At 39.4% G+C, this 10,577-nt stretch overlaps 1 protein-coding gene across 3 annotated transcripts in view; it reads right to left on the reverse strand.

The window, feature by feature from the left end:
• LOC116102828 (vitamin D 25-hydroxylase) overlaps positions 1-10,577 on the reverse strand; it is a 35,631-nt gene that overhangs the window by 24,536 nt on the left and 518 nt on the right. The gene's annotated exons all lie outside the window — the stretch shown is intronic.

Here is a 10,577-nt window from a genome sequence, read left to right on the forward strand (position 1 = left end):
AATCAAACTCAGGGCTGAAATCAACCAAGTAGAAACAAAAAGAACTATACAAAGAATCAACAAAATCAAGAGCTTGCTCTTTGAGAAAATCAAGATAGATAAACCATTAGCCAGACTAACCAAAGAGCACAGAGACAGTATCCAAATTAACATAATCAGAAATGAAATGAAAAGGGAGGCATAACAACAATTGAGGAAATTAAAAAAAATCATAAGATCCTACTACAAAAGCCTATACTAAACAAAACTGGAAAATCTAGATGAAATGGATGATTTTCTAAACAGATACCAGGTACTAAAGTTAAATCAGAATCAGATAAACCATCTAAACAGTCCCATAACCCCTTAAGAAATAGCAGCAATCGTTAAAAGTCTCCCAACCAAAAAAAGCCCAGGACCCAGCCCAGGTTTTAGTGCAGAATTCTATCAGACCTTCAAAGAAGACCTAATACCAATACTCTTCAAACTATTCCATAAAATAGAAACAGAAGGAACACTAGGCAATTCGTTCTATGAAACAATTACGCTTATACCTAAACCATACAAAGACCCAACAAAGAAAGAGAACTTCAGACCAATTTCACTTATGAATATTGATACGAAAATACTCAATAAAATTCTCGAAAACCGAATCCAAGAATACATCAAAATGAGCATCCATCATGATCAAATAGGCTTCATCCCAGAGATGCAGGAATGGTTCAATATATGGAAGTCCATCAACATAATCCACTATATAAACAAACTCAAATAAAAAACAAACCACATGATCATCTCATTAGATGCTGAGAAAGCATTTGACAAAATTCAACATCCCTCCATGGTAAAATTCTTGGAAAAATCAGGATTTCAAGGTCTATACCTAAACACAGTAAAAGCAATATACAGCAAACCAGTAGCCAATATCAAACTAAATGGAGAGAAACTTGAAGCAATCCCACTAAAATCAGACTAGACAAGGCTGCCCACTCTCTCCCTACCTATTCAATATTGTACTTGAAGTCCTAGCCTGAGCAATTAGACAACAAAAGGGAGTCAAAGGGATACAAATTGGAAAGGAAGAAGTCAAAATATCACTATTTGCTGATGATATGATAGTATACTTAAGTGACCCCAAAAATTCCACCAGAGAACTCCTAAACCTGATAAACAACTTCAGCAAAGTGGCTGGATATAAACTTAAGTCAAACAAATCAGTAGCCTTCTTCTACTCAAAGAATAAACAGGCTGAGAAAGAAATTAGGGAAACGACACCCTTCATAATAGTCATAAAAATATAAAGTACCTTGGTGTGACTCTAACCAAGAAAGTGAAAGTTCTGTATGACAAGAACTTCAAGTCTCTGAAGAAAGATATTGAAGAGGATCTCAGAAGATGGAAAGATCTCCCAAGCTCATGGATTGGCAGGATTAATATAGTAAAAATGGCCACCTTGCTAAAAGCAATCTACAGATTCAATGCAGTTCTCATCAAAATTCCAACTCAATTCTTCAAAGACTTAGAGCAATTCTCAAATTCATTTGGAATAACAAAAAAACCAGGATATCGAAAACTATTCTCCACAATAAAAGAACTTCTGGGGGAATCACCATCCTAGACCTCAAGCTGTACTACAGAGCAATCATGATAAAAACTGCATAGTATTGGTACAGTGACAGGCAAGTAGATCAATGGAATAGAATCGAAGACCCAGAAATGAACTCATATACATATGGTCACTTGATCTTAGACAAAGGAGCTAAAACCATCCAGTGGAAAAAAGACAGCATTTTCAACAAATGGTGCTGGTTCAACTGGTGATCTGCATGTAAAAGATTGCAAAATCGATCCATTCTTATCTCCTTGTACAAAGCTCAAGTCGAAGTGGATCAAGGACCTTCACATAAAACCAGATACATTGAAACTAATAGATGAGAAAGTAGAGAAGAGCCTTCTAACACATGGGCACAGAGAAACATTTCCTGAGCAGAACACCAATGACTTATGCTTTAAGATCAACAATCAACAAATGGGACCTCATAAAATTGAAAAGCTTCTGCAAGGAAAGGACACTGTCAACAGGACAAAATGGCAAACAATAGATTGGGAAAAAATCTTTACCAATTCTACATCCAATACATGGCTAATATCCAATATATACAAAGAACTCAAGAAGTTAGACTCCAGAGAATGAAATAATCCTATTAAAAATGGGGTACAGAGCTAAGCAAATAATTCTGAACTGAGGAATATCAAATGGCTGAGAAACACCTAAAGAAATGTTCAACATCCTCAGTCATCAGGGAAATGCAAATCAAAACAACTCTGAGATTCCACCTTACACCAGTCATAATGGCTAACATCAAAAACTCAGGTGACAGCAGATCCTGGCGAGGATGTGGAGAAAGAGAATCACTCCTCCATTGTTGGTGGGATTGCAAGCTGGTACAACCACTCTGGAGTCAGTCTGGCAGTTCTACAAAAAAATTGGACCTGAGGACCCAACTATACCACTCCTGGGTAAAAAAAAAAAAAAAAAAAAAAAAAAAAAAAAAAAAAAAAAAAAAAAAAAAAAAAAAAGCTGCTCGAACATATAACAAGGACATATGCTCCACTATGTTCACAGAAGCCTTATTTATAATAGCCAGAAGCTTGGAAGAACCCAAATGTCCTTCAACAGAGGAATGGATACAGAAAATGTGGTACATTTACACAATGGAGTACTACTCAGCTATTAAAAACAATGGCTTCATGAAATTCACAGGCAAATGGATGGAACTAGAAAATATAATCCTGAGTGAGGTAACCCAGTCACAAAAGAGCACACATGGTATGCACTCACTGATAAGTGGATATTAGCCCAGAACCTTGGAATATCCGAGATACAATTCACAGACGACATGAAGCTCAAGAAGATGGAAGACCAAAGTGTGAATGCTTCAGTTCTTAGAAGGGGAAACAAAATATTCATGGGAGGAGATAGGAAGACAAAGTGTGGAGCAGAGACTAAAGGAAAGGCCATCCAGAAACTGCCCCACCTGGGGATCCATCCCATATACAGACACCAAACCCAGACACTACCGCGGATGCCAAGAGGTGCTTGCTGACAGGAGCCTGATATAGCCTTCTCCTGAGAGGCTCTGCCAGAGCCTGACAAATAGAGTGCTTGTAGCTAACCACTGGACTGAGCACAGGGTCCCTAATGGAGGAGTTAGAGAAAGGACTGAAGGAGCTGAAGGGGTTTGTAACCCATAGGAAGAACAATATCAACCAACTAGAGCCCTCTATAGCTCTCAGGGACTAAACCACCAACCAAAGAGTACACATGGAATGTCCCATGGCTCCAACCGCATATGTAGCAGGGGATTGCCTTGTTGGGCATCAATGGGAGGAGAGGCTCTTGATCCTGTGAAGGTTTGATGCCCCAGTGTAGGGGAATGCCAGGGCATGGAGTGGGTGGGTGGGTAGGGAAGCACCCTCATAGAAGCAGGGGGTGAGGAGATGGGATAGGGGTTTTCTGGAGGGGAAACCTGAAAAGGGGATACATTTGAAATGTATATAAATAAAATATCTAATAAAAAATAATAAAGAAAAGTATGTTTGTATGAAGGCAGAACAGAGGGAGAATATATTTCAAAGAAAATCTTCACACTGTGGTTAGTAGGGATTATTAAAAAAAGGATTCATCACTATATAAGTTTATTATATAATCTTTACTCAAGAAATTGATGTAGTTATTTCTTGGGTTTTTTTTTGTTGTTGTTGTTTTGTTTGTTTGTTTGTTTGAGACAGGGCTTCTCTGTATAGCCGTGGCTGTCCTGGAACTCACTCTGTAGACCAGGCTGGCCTCGAACTCAGAAATCCACCTGCCTCTGCCTCCCAAGTGCTGGGATTAAAAAAATTGTCATTTCTTAAGAGAGTAGAATTTGGGGAAGTTTTATTTCATCTAATTGTATATTATACACAAGAATTTTTAGTAAAGAATCATCTATAAAACTGTGAAAACTTCCTCTTAAACAGTTTTGACCTATGAAAGGGTATAATATTAGGTGTGTTCAATCTTTGATGGTTTATTTTTTTTTGTTTTTTGTTTTTTTGTTTTTTGGTTTTTTAGAGACAGGGTTTCTCTGTGTAGTCCTGGCCATCCTGGAGCTCACTCTGTAGATCACGCTGGCCTTGAACTCAGAAACCTGCCTGCCTCTGCCTCCCAAGTGCTGGGATTAAAGGCGTGCATCACCACTGCCTGGCCAATCTTTGATTTATTGAACAGTTTTTAAATATCTATTATGAGCTAACCATAGCTGAGATGTAAACAGAAATACATCAAACATTTGTGCCTTCTAGAAGTTGCTGAGTGATCGTTGCATAACTCCTCCACCCAAACTAGCTCTGCAGAGAAAATTTTACTAATTCAGTTAACAACCACACTATTTATCCTCCAAGGTGTTCAGGTCCTCTTTCAATGTGAAATGTTTCCCCCCACAGAATTTTCTTTGAACATCTGCCAGCACTGTTTTGAGAGCTAATAGAACCTTAGGAAGTGGGGGTCAATTAGAGATAGTGTATTCCTGGAATGTGGCCATGAGGATCATCTCCTGGCTCTGGTTCCAGCCAAGTTGTCTCTGCTTCCTAGTTGGTACAAATTGAGGAGCTGCTGTAAACCCCTGACCCCAGAAATTGATCCACTAGTTGCCATGATAGACTGTATCTCCTGCACAATAAGCCCAAATGAATACTTCCTCTCTTAACTTGCTTCTATGTGGTGCTTGATCACAAGAGAACATTCAGCATGTATACTGTTTCTACTTTGAAATCGTAAAAGAATTTGACAAATTTCCTATCATTTCTGATCATAAATGTCCCTCCAAGGCTTATATATTAGAGATATAGAGTTTAGCTTAGTGCTACAGGGAAAAGGCAGAAGTTTTAAAGGCTCTAGTGGGAGGTTTAAGCTATGGCTATGTTCTTTACAGGGTATGCCCCTGTCTTCTGGCTCTTTTCTTCTTGGCTTGCCATGATGTAAGCAGTCTCCTTTGCCACACACTTCCACTATGATACACTGCCTCACCGCAGTTCCAAAATCAATGAGGTCAATCCACTGACTGAAACATCCAAGATAGAATCCACAATAAATCCTTCTTTTTTGTAAGTTTATTATTTCAAATATTTTGTTTCAGTAATGCAAAGCTGGCTTTTAAAAGCTCTATACTGTGGTTCAAGCCACTTGCTTTTCACCCTTGTAACAGATATCACAACCACCTCCTCCTGGCCTAATTTTCCTCTTGGCTTTATAGACAGTGCTCAACAAGACAATGCTCCTTCATACCCTTGCTGTCTGCTCTGTTCATGGTGTGTTTTTTCCTAAGATGTTCTTATTGCCTGCTCCTTCATCTCTTTTTAAGATGTCATTGCAATGAGGCCTGCTCTGACTTACTAACTTAAAATTCAGCCCTATAGTACTGCCCATTTCCATTACACTAGTTTAGCTTCTGTTGTACACCATCAACTCTAATATATAATTTACTTATTTTGTCTGTCTTTCCACAGATAAAATGTATGCTACCTAGAGACAGAGATCTCTACGTTGTTCACTAGTATATTGTCAGCATACATGACAGTTCATGGCATATGATAATAATTGATGCATTATGCTGAATTAACAAATTTTGGCAGAAACATATTTAAGAATATTATTACAACACCATTGGCTAAGCACTAACAACAAACAAATGTACATAGTGTTGCTGCTATAAGTGACTGCTACATTTTCAAACTTTTGGTTTGTTTTCTCATCTGGAATGTCTCCCTTGATTATCATACTACCCAAACTATCAAGCCTTTAAAGACTTTATTCTATGTAGCTTTTTAAAATATGTACATTTTTATTCCCTTTACGCTGAGCCATCACAGCTTATATATAACCTTCCATGACATTAACTTGATACTAGTTTGAACCTGAAACATTTTCATCTGCCTGGCTTCTAAATTATAAATACCTTTAAAAAGACCTTTTGCATTCTTAAATTCTCCACAGAAACCCACTCAGTGCCTTGAGTAAGTTCTCAATAAAAGTCTGGCATAAGATAAGTGAATAAACTGTCAATTCTGTTTGTTGTAATGCAATATAATTATCTTTATTGGCTTTAAAAGTACTGCCTGAAAAAGCCCGACAAATCCACTATATCAACTTTGCTAGCTATGGAATGCTACTCAAAATCTACATTAAGAATCTAATCATAGCAGACGCTAAAACAATCAAGAATGATTCTCCAAGGAAATGGCAATTTATGCTGCTGCACATTTCTGTATAAGATTGCTTAAAATAAGTATGAATTGTGGGCACTGATGTTTTCCTTTAGAAAATTATAAAGAATTAAATTCAGAGTGCACAAAAGTAGAAGTCATTTTAGAGTTCAGATTTATTTACTTTTTATTTGACTACACATCTCAAATTAAAAGGGAGATAAAAGAAAAATAACTCCTGGGGGAAGCAGATTCTCGGCCCAGCCAGAGACCCGAGTGCCTTCTGGTTCCCACCTACAGTGGCCAGGAGCAGAGAGTCAGCACTGGACCTGATCCCACACAGCACACATCCAAGTTGCAGCTCAACCCCTCCCCCCAGGTATTCAGACATGTCCAGCTTCACAGGTGAGACCTTAACCCCTACCCCGAGACCCGGTATACTGGGGAAGCAGATTCCCCACCCAGCAGGAGACCCCGGTACCGGTACCTTCCACTTGTGTCAGCCAGGAGCAGAGACCAGGCGCTGGACTCCATCCCAACTAAGTGAAAGATCTGTGTAACAAGAACTTCAAGTCTCTGAAGAAAGAAATTGAAGAAGATCTGAGAAGATGGAAAGATTTCCCATGCTCATGGATTGGCAGGATTAATATATTAAAAATGGCCGCCTTGCTGAAAGCAATCTACAGATTCAATGCAATCCTCATCAAAATTCCAACTCAATTCTTCATAGACTTAGAGCAATTCTCAAATTCATTTGGAATAACAAAAAACAAAAACAAAAAACAAAAAAACCAGGATATCAAAAACTATTCTCCACAATAAAAGAATTTCTGGGGGAATCACCATCCTAGACCTCAAGTTGTATTACAGAGCAATCGTGGTAAAAATTGCATGGTATTGGTACAGTGACAGGCAGGTGGATCAATGGAATAGAATTGAAGACCCAGAAATGAACTCACATACATATGGTCACTTGATCTTAGATAAAGGAACTAAAACCATTCAGTGGAAAAAAGACAGCATTTTCAATAAATGGTGCTGGTTCAACTGGAGGTTAGTATGTAGAAGAATGCAAATTGATCCATACCTATCTCCTTGCACAAAGCTCAAGTCCAAGTGGGTCAAGGACCTTCACATAAAACCAGATATACTGAATCTAATAGAAAAGAAAGTGGGGGAAAGCCTCGAATACTTGGGAACAGGGGAAAATTTCCTGAACAGAACATCAATGGCTTATGCTCTAAGATCAACAATCGACAAATGGGACCTCATAAAATTTAAAAGCTTCTCTTAAGCAAGGGACACTGTCAATAGGACAAAATGACAATCCACAGATTGGGAAAAGATATTTACCAATCCTACATCCAATAGAGGGCTAATATCCAAATTATACAAAGAACTCAAGAAGGCAGGCTCCAGAGAACCAAATAACCCCATTTAAAAGTAAAGAACAGAGCTAAATAGAGAATCTTGACTGAGCAATATCAAATGGCTGAGAAACACTTAAAGAAATGTTCAACATCCTTAGTTATTAGGGAAATGCAAATCAAAATGACCCTGAGATTCCATCTCACACCAGTCAGAATGGCTAAGATCAAAAATGAAGATGACAGCAGATGTTGGCAAGGATGTGGAGAAAGAAGAACACTCCTCCATTGCTGGTGGGACTGCAAGCTAGTAAAACCACTTTGGAAATCAGTCTGGCGGTTCCTGAAAAAATTGGAAATAGTTCTACCTGAAGACTCAGCTATACCACTCCTGGGCATATACCCAAAAGATGCTCCAACATATAACAAAGACACATGCTCCACTATGTTCACAGCAGCCTTATTTATAATAGCCAGAAGCTGGAAACAACCCAGATGTCCCTCAAAAGAAGAATGGATACAAAAAATGTGGTAATATACACAATGGAGTACTACTCAGCTATTAAAAACAATGACTTCATGAAATTCACAGGCAAATAGATGGAACTAGAAAATATCATCCTGAGTGAGGTAACCCAGACACAAGAGAACACACATGGTATGCACTCACTAATTAGTGTATACTAACCCCAAAGCTCACAGTGCCTATGATACAACCTACAGACCATATAGAGTGTAGAAGGAAGGAAGACCAGGGGGTGGATGATCCAGTCCTGCACTGAGGGGGGAACAGTACGTCTGTAGGAGATGGAAGGAGGGGGGGCAAGGGAGGGAGAAAGGAAGAGGAGGAAATAAGGGTGGCAGTATCAGAATCTGGAGGAGACATGAGAGAGGTACAGAGAATCAGGAAATGGAATAAAAATAGGTAGCTGGGGGGGGGGGTGTGAGGAACTGGGGACAGCCACTGGAGGGTCCCAGACACCAGAGAAATGTGAGGCTCCCAGGACCCAACGTGATTGAGTTTAGCCATAAAGCTCACAGAAAGGTGAAATACGCCCTGTGGAGACCACCTCCAGTAGATAGGCACAGACCCTGGTCAAGGGATAGGGCCACCCACCCATCTCAAAGTTTTTTAATCCAGAAATGTTCCTGTCCAAAGGAAGAACAGGGATAAAAAAAATGGAACAGAAACTAAAGGAAGGACCAATTGGGGAATGGCCCCACCTGGGGATACACCATATCTGCAGACACCCAACCCAACACTGTTGACCACTATTGTGGTCAAGAGGCGCTTGTGGACAGGGAGGCAGTTCCTGGGGAGGTCTGGCCAGCAACTGACCAAAGTAGATGTGAATGCTTGGAGCCAACCATCAGACTGAACTCAGGGAACCTGGTGGGAGAGCTGGGAGAAGGACTGGAGGAGCTGAGGGGGATTGCAACCCCATTGGAAGAGCAACATAGGCTGGTCTGACCACCCAGTTCTTGACCAACAACCAAGTAGTGTACCTATAGGGATCCATGACTCCAGACACATATGTAACAGAAGATGGCCTTGTCAGACAGCAATGGGAGAGGAGGCCCTTGGTCCAGGGCCCCAGAGTAGGGGGATGCTGGAGCAGTGGGGCAGGAGAGTGTGGGTTGGTGAGAAAACACTCTCATACAGGCAAAAGGAGGGGCGTGGCAGAGGGGGTAACCAGGAAGTGGGCTATCATTTGGGATGTAAATGAATGGAATGATTAATAATAATAAAAAAGGAAAAAAAGAAAAAAAGAAAAGTCAATAAAAGAAAAAAAAAGAAAAATAACTCCTATGAACTGCTTCCTATAACCTTTCTGATGTACTGGAAATAACAGTCTCTTTCTAGTCTACAAAAAATGGTTAGTATTTTAGCAACTTATACTAATTTTGAAACTATCTGAATTGGGAAATATCTCTAAGATAATGGGAAATCTTCAGGGTTGTTTTATAACTAGAATAAAGCTCAAATGTAGCAGTAGTTTATAGAGTTCATGTTGGTGGTTACTAAGCCTTGAAATACAATGTTTCTTCTGTAATGCATATATCCTTTTCAGTTTTGCTCCTTGCAACTTTGAAGCTCTCAGCACAGGTCAGGCTTATCTGATGTACAGTAAATGACCATCATTGTAAACAATGTATAGCTTCCTCAGTGTACCAGAAACAAAATTATTTACACCAAATTCTAATCAACTGAATCCAATCAATCTATTCCTTAATGACAGTCTTCCATTACATTCCACTTACATTTTAATTTTTGATTAACAGAGCAGACTTACATTACTTGTCCTGTATGAATATTCACAGTAAATAATTCCTTTCAGTTCAAATATTTATGTAAAAAATTTTAATTTCCTATTCAATGAGAAGCCATCTTGAATCAACTGGTTTAAAGATAATTTTAAATTTGTAGGCACAGTACATTTCTATTATATCAGCTGTGTGTTTCAGTGGTAGAACACTTACCTTGCCAAACCCTATGGTCAACCCCTAACGCTACTAAATGAAGATATTTTTCCCACATAGTAGCCAAAATCATATATAATAGGCAATACAGTTGGGTAGCTTCTTATTGCTTTTGGGTATCATTCTAATTACCCTGATGAGGAAAACTTAGGGTTCAGAAAATTAAAGGGCAATTTTTATTTTTAGTGTTAGATTTTTTTTTAAAAAAAACGGTTTCATGAGCAATCTACAATACTAACCACTGTCCTAGAAACTCACAGTGTTTTTATTTTCCCGCAAGCTTAAGGCCTACAGGGTGGAGAAGTTTCTGTCAGTGGCAGTTTAAGGGCAGGGAACTCGCCGGGCAGTGGTGGCACTCACTTTTAATCCTAGCACTCGGGAGGCAGGGGCAGGCGGATTTCTGAGTTCGAGGCCAGCCAGGTCTACAGAGTGGAGTTCCAGGATAGCCAGGGCTACATGCTGCACAGAGACACCCGGTCTCGAAAAACCAAAAGAGAGGGGGGGGGG

Source organism: Mastomys coucha, unplaced genomic scaffold, assembly GCF_008632895.1.
Source record: "Mastomys coucha isolate ucsf_1 unplaced genomic scaffold, UCSF_Mcou_1 pScaffold21, whole genome shotgun sequence".
Taxonomy (NCBI): Eukaryota; Metazoa; Chordata; class Mammalia; order Rodentia; family Muridae; genus Mastomys; species Mastomys coucha.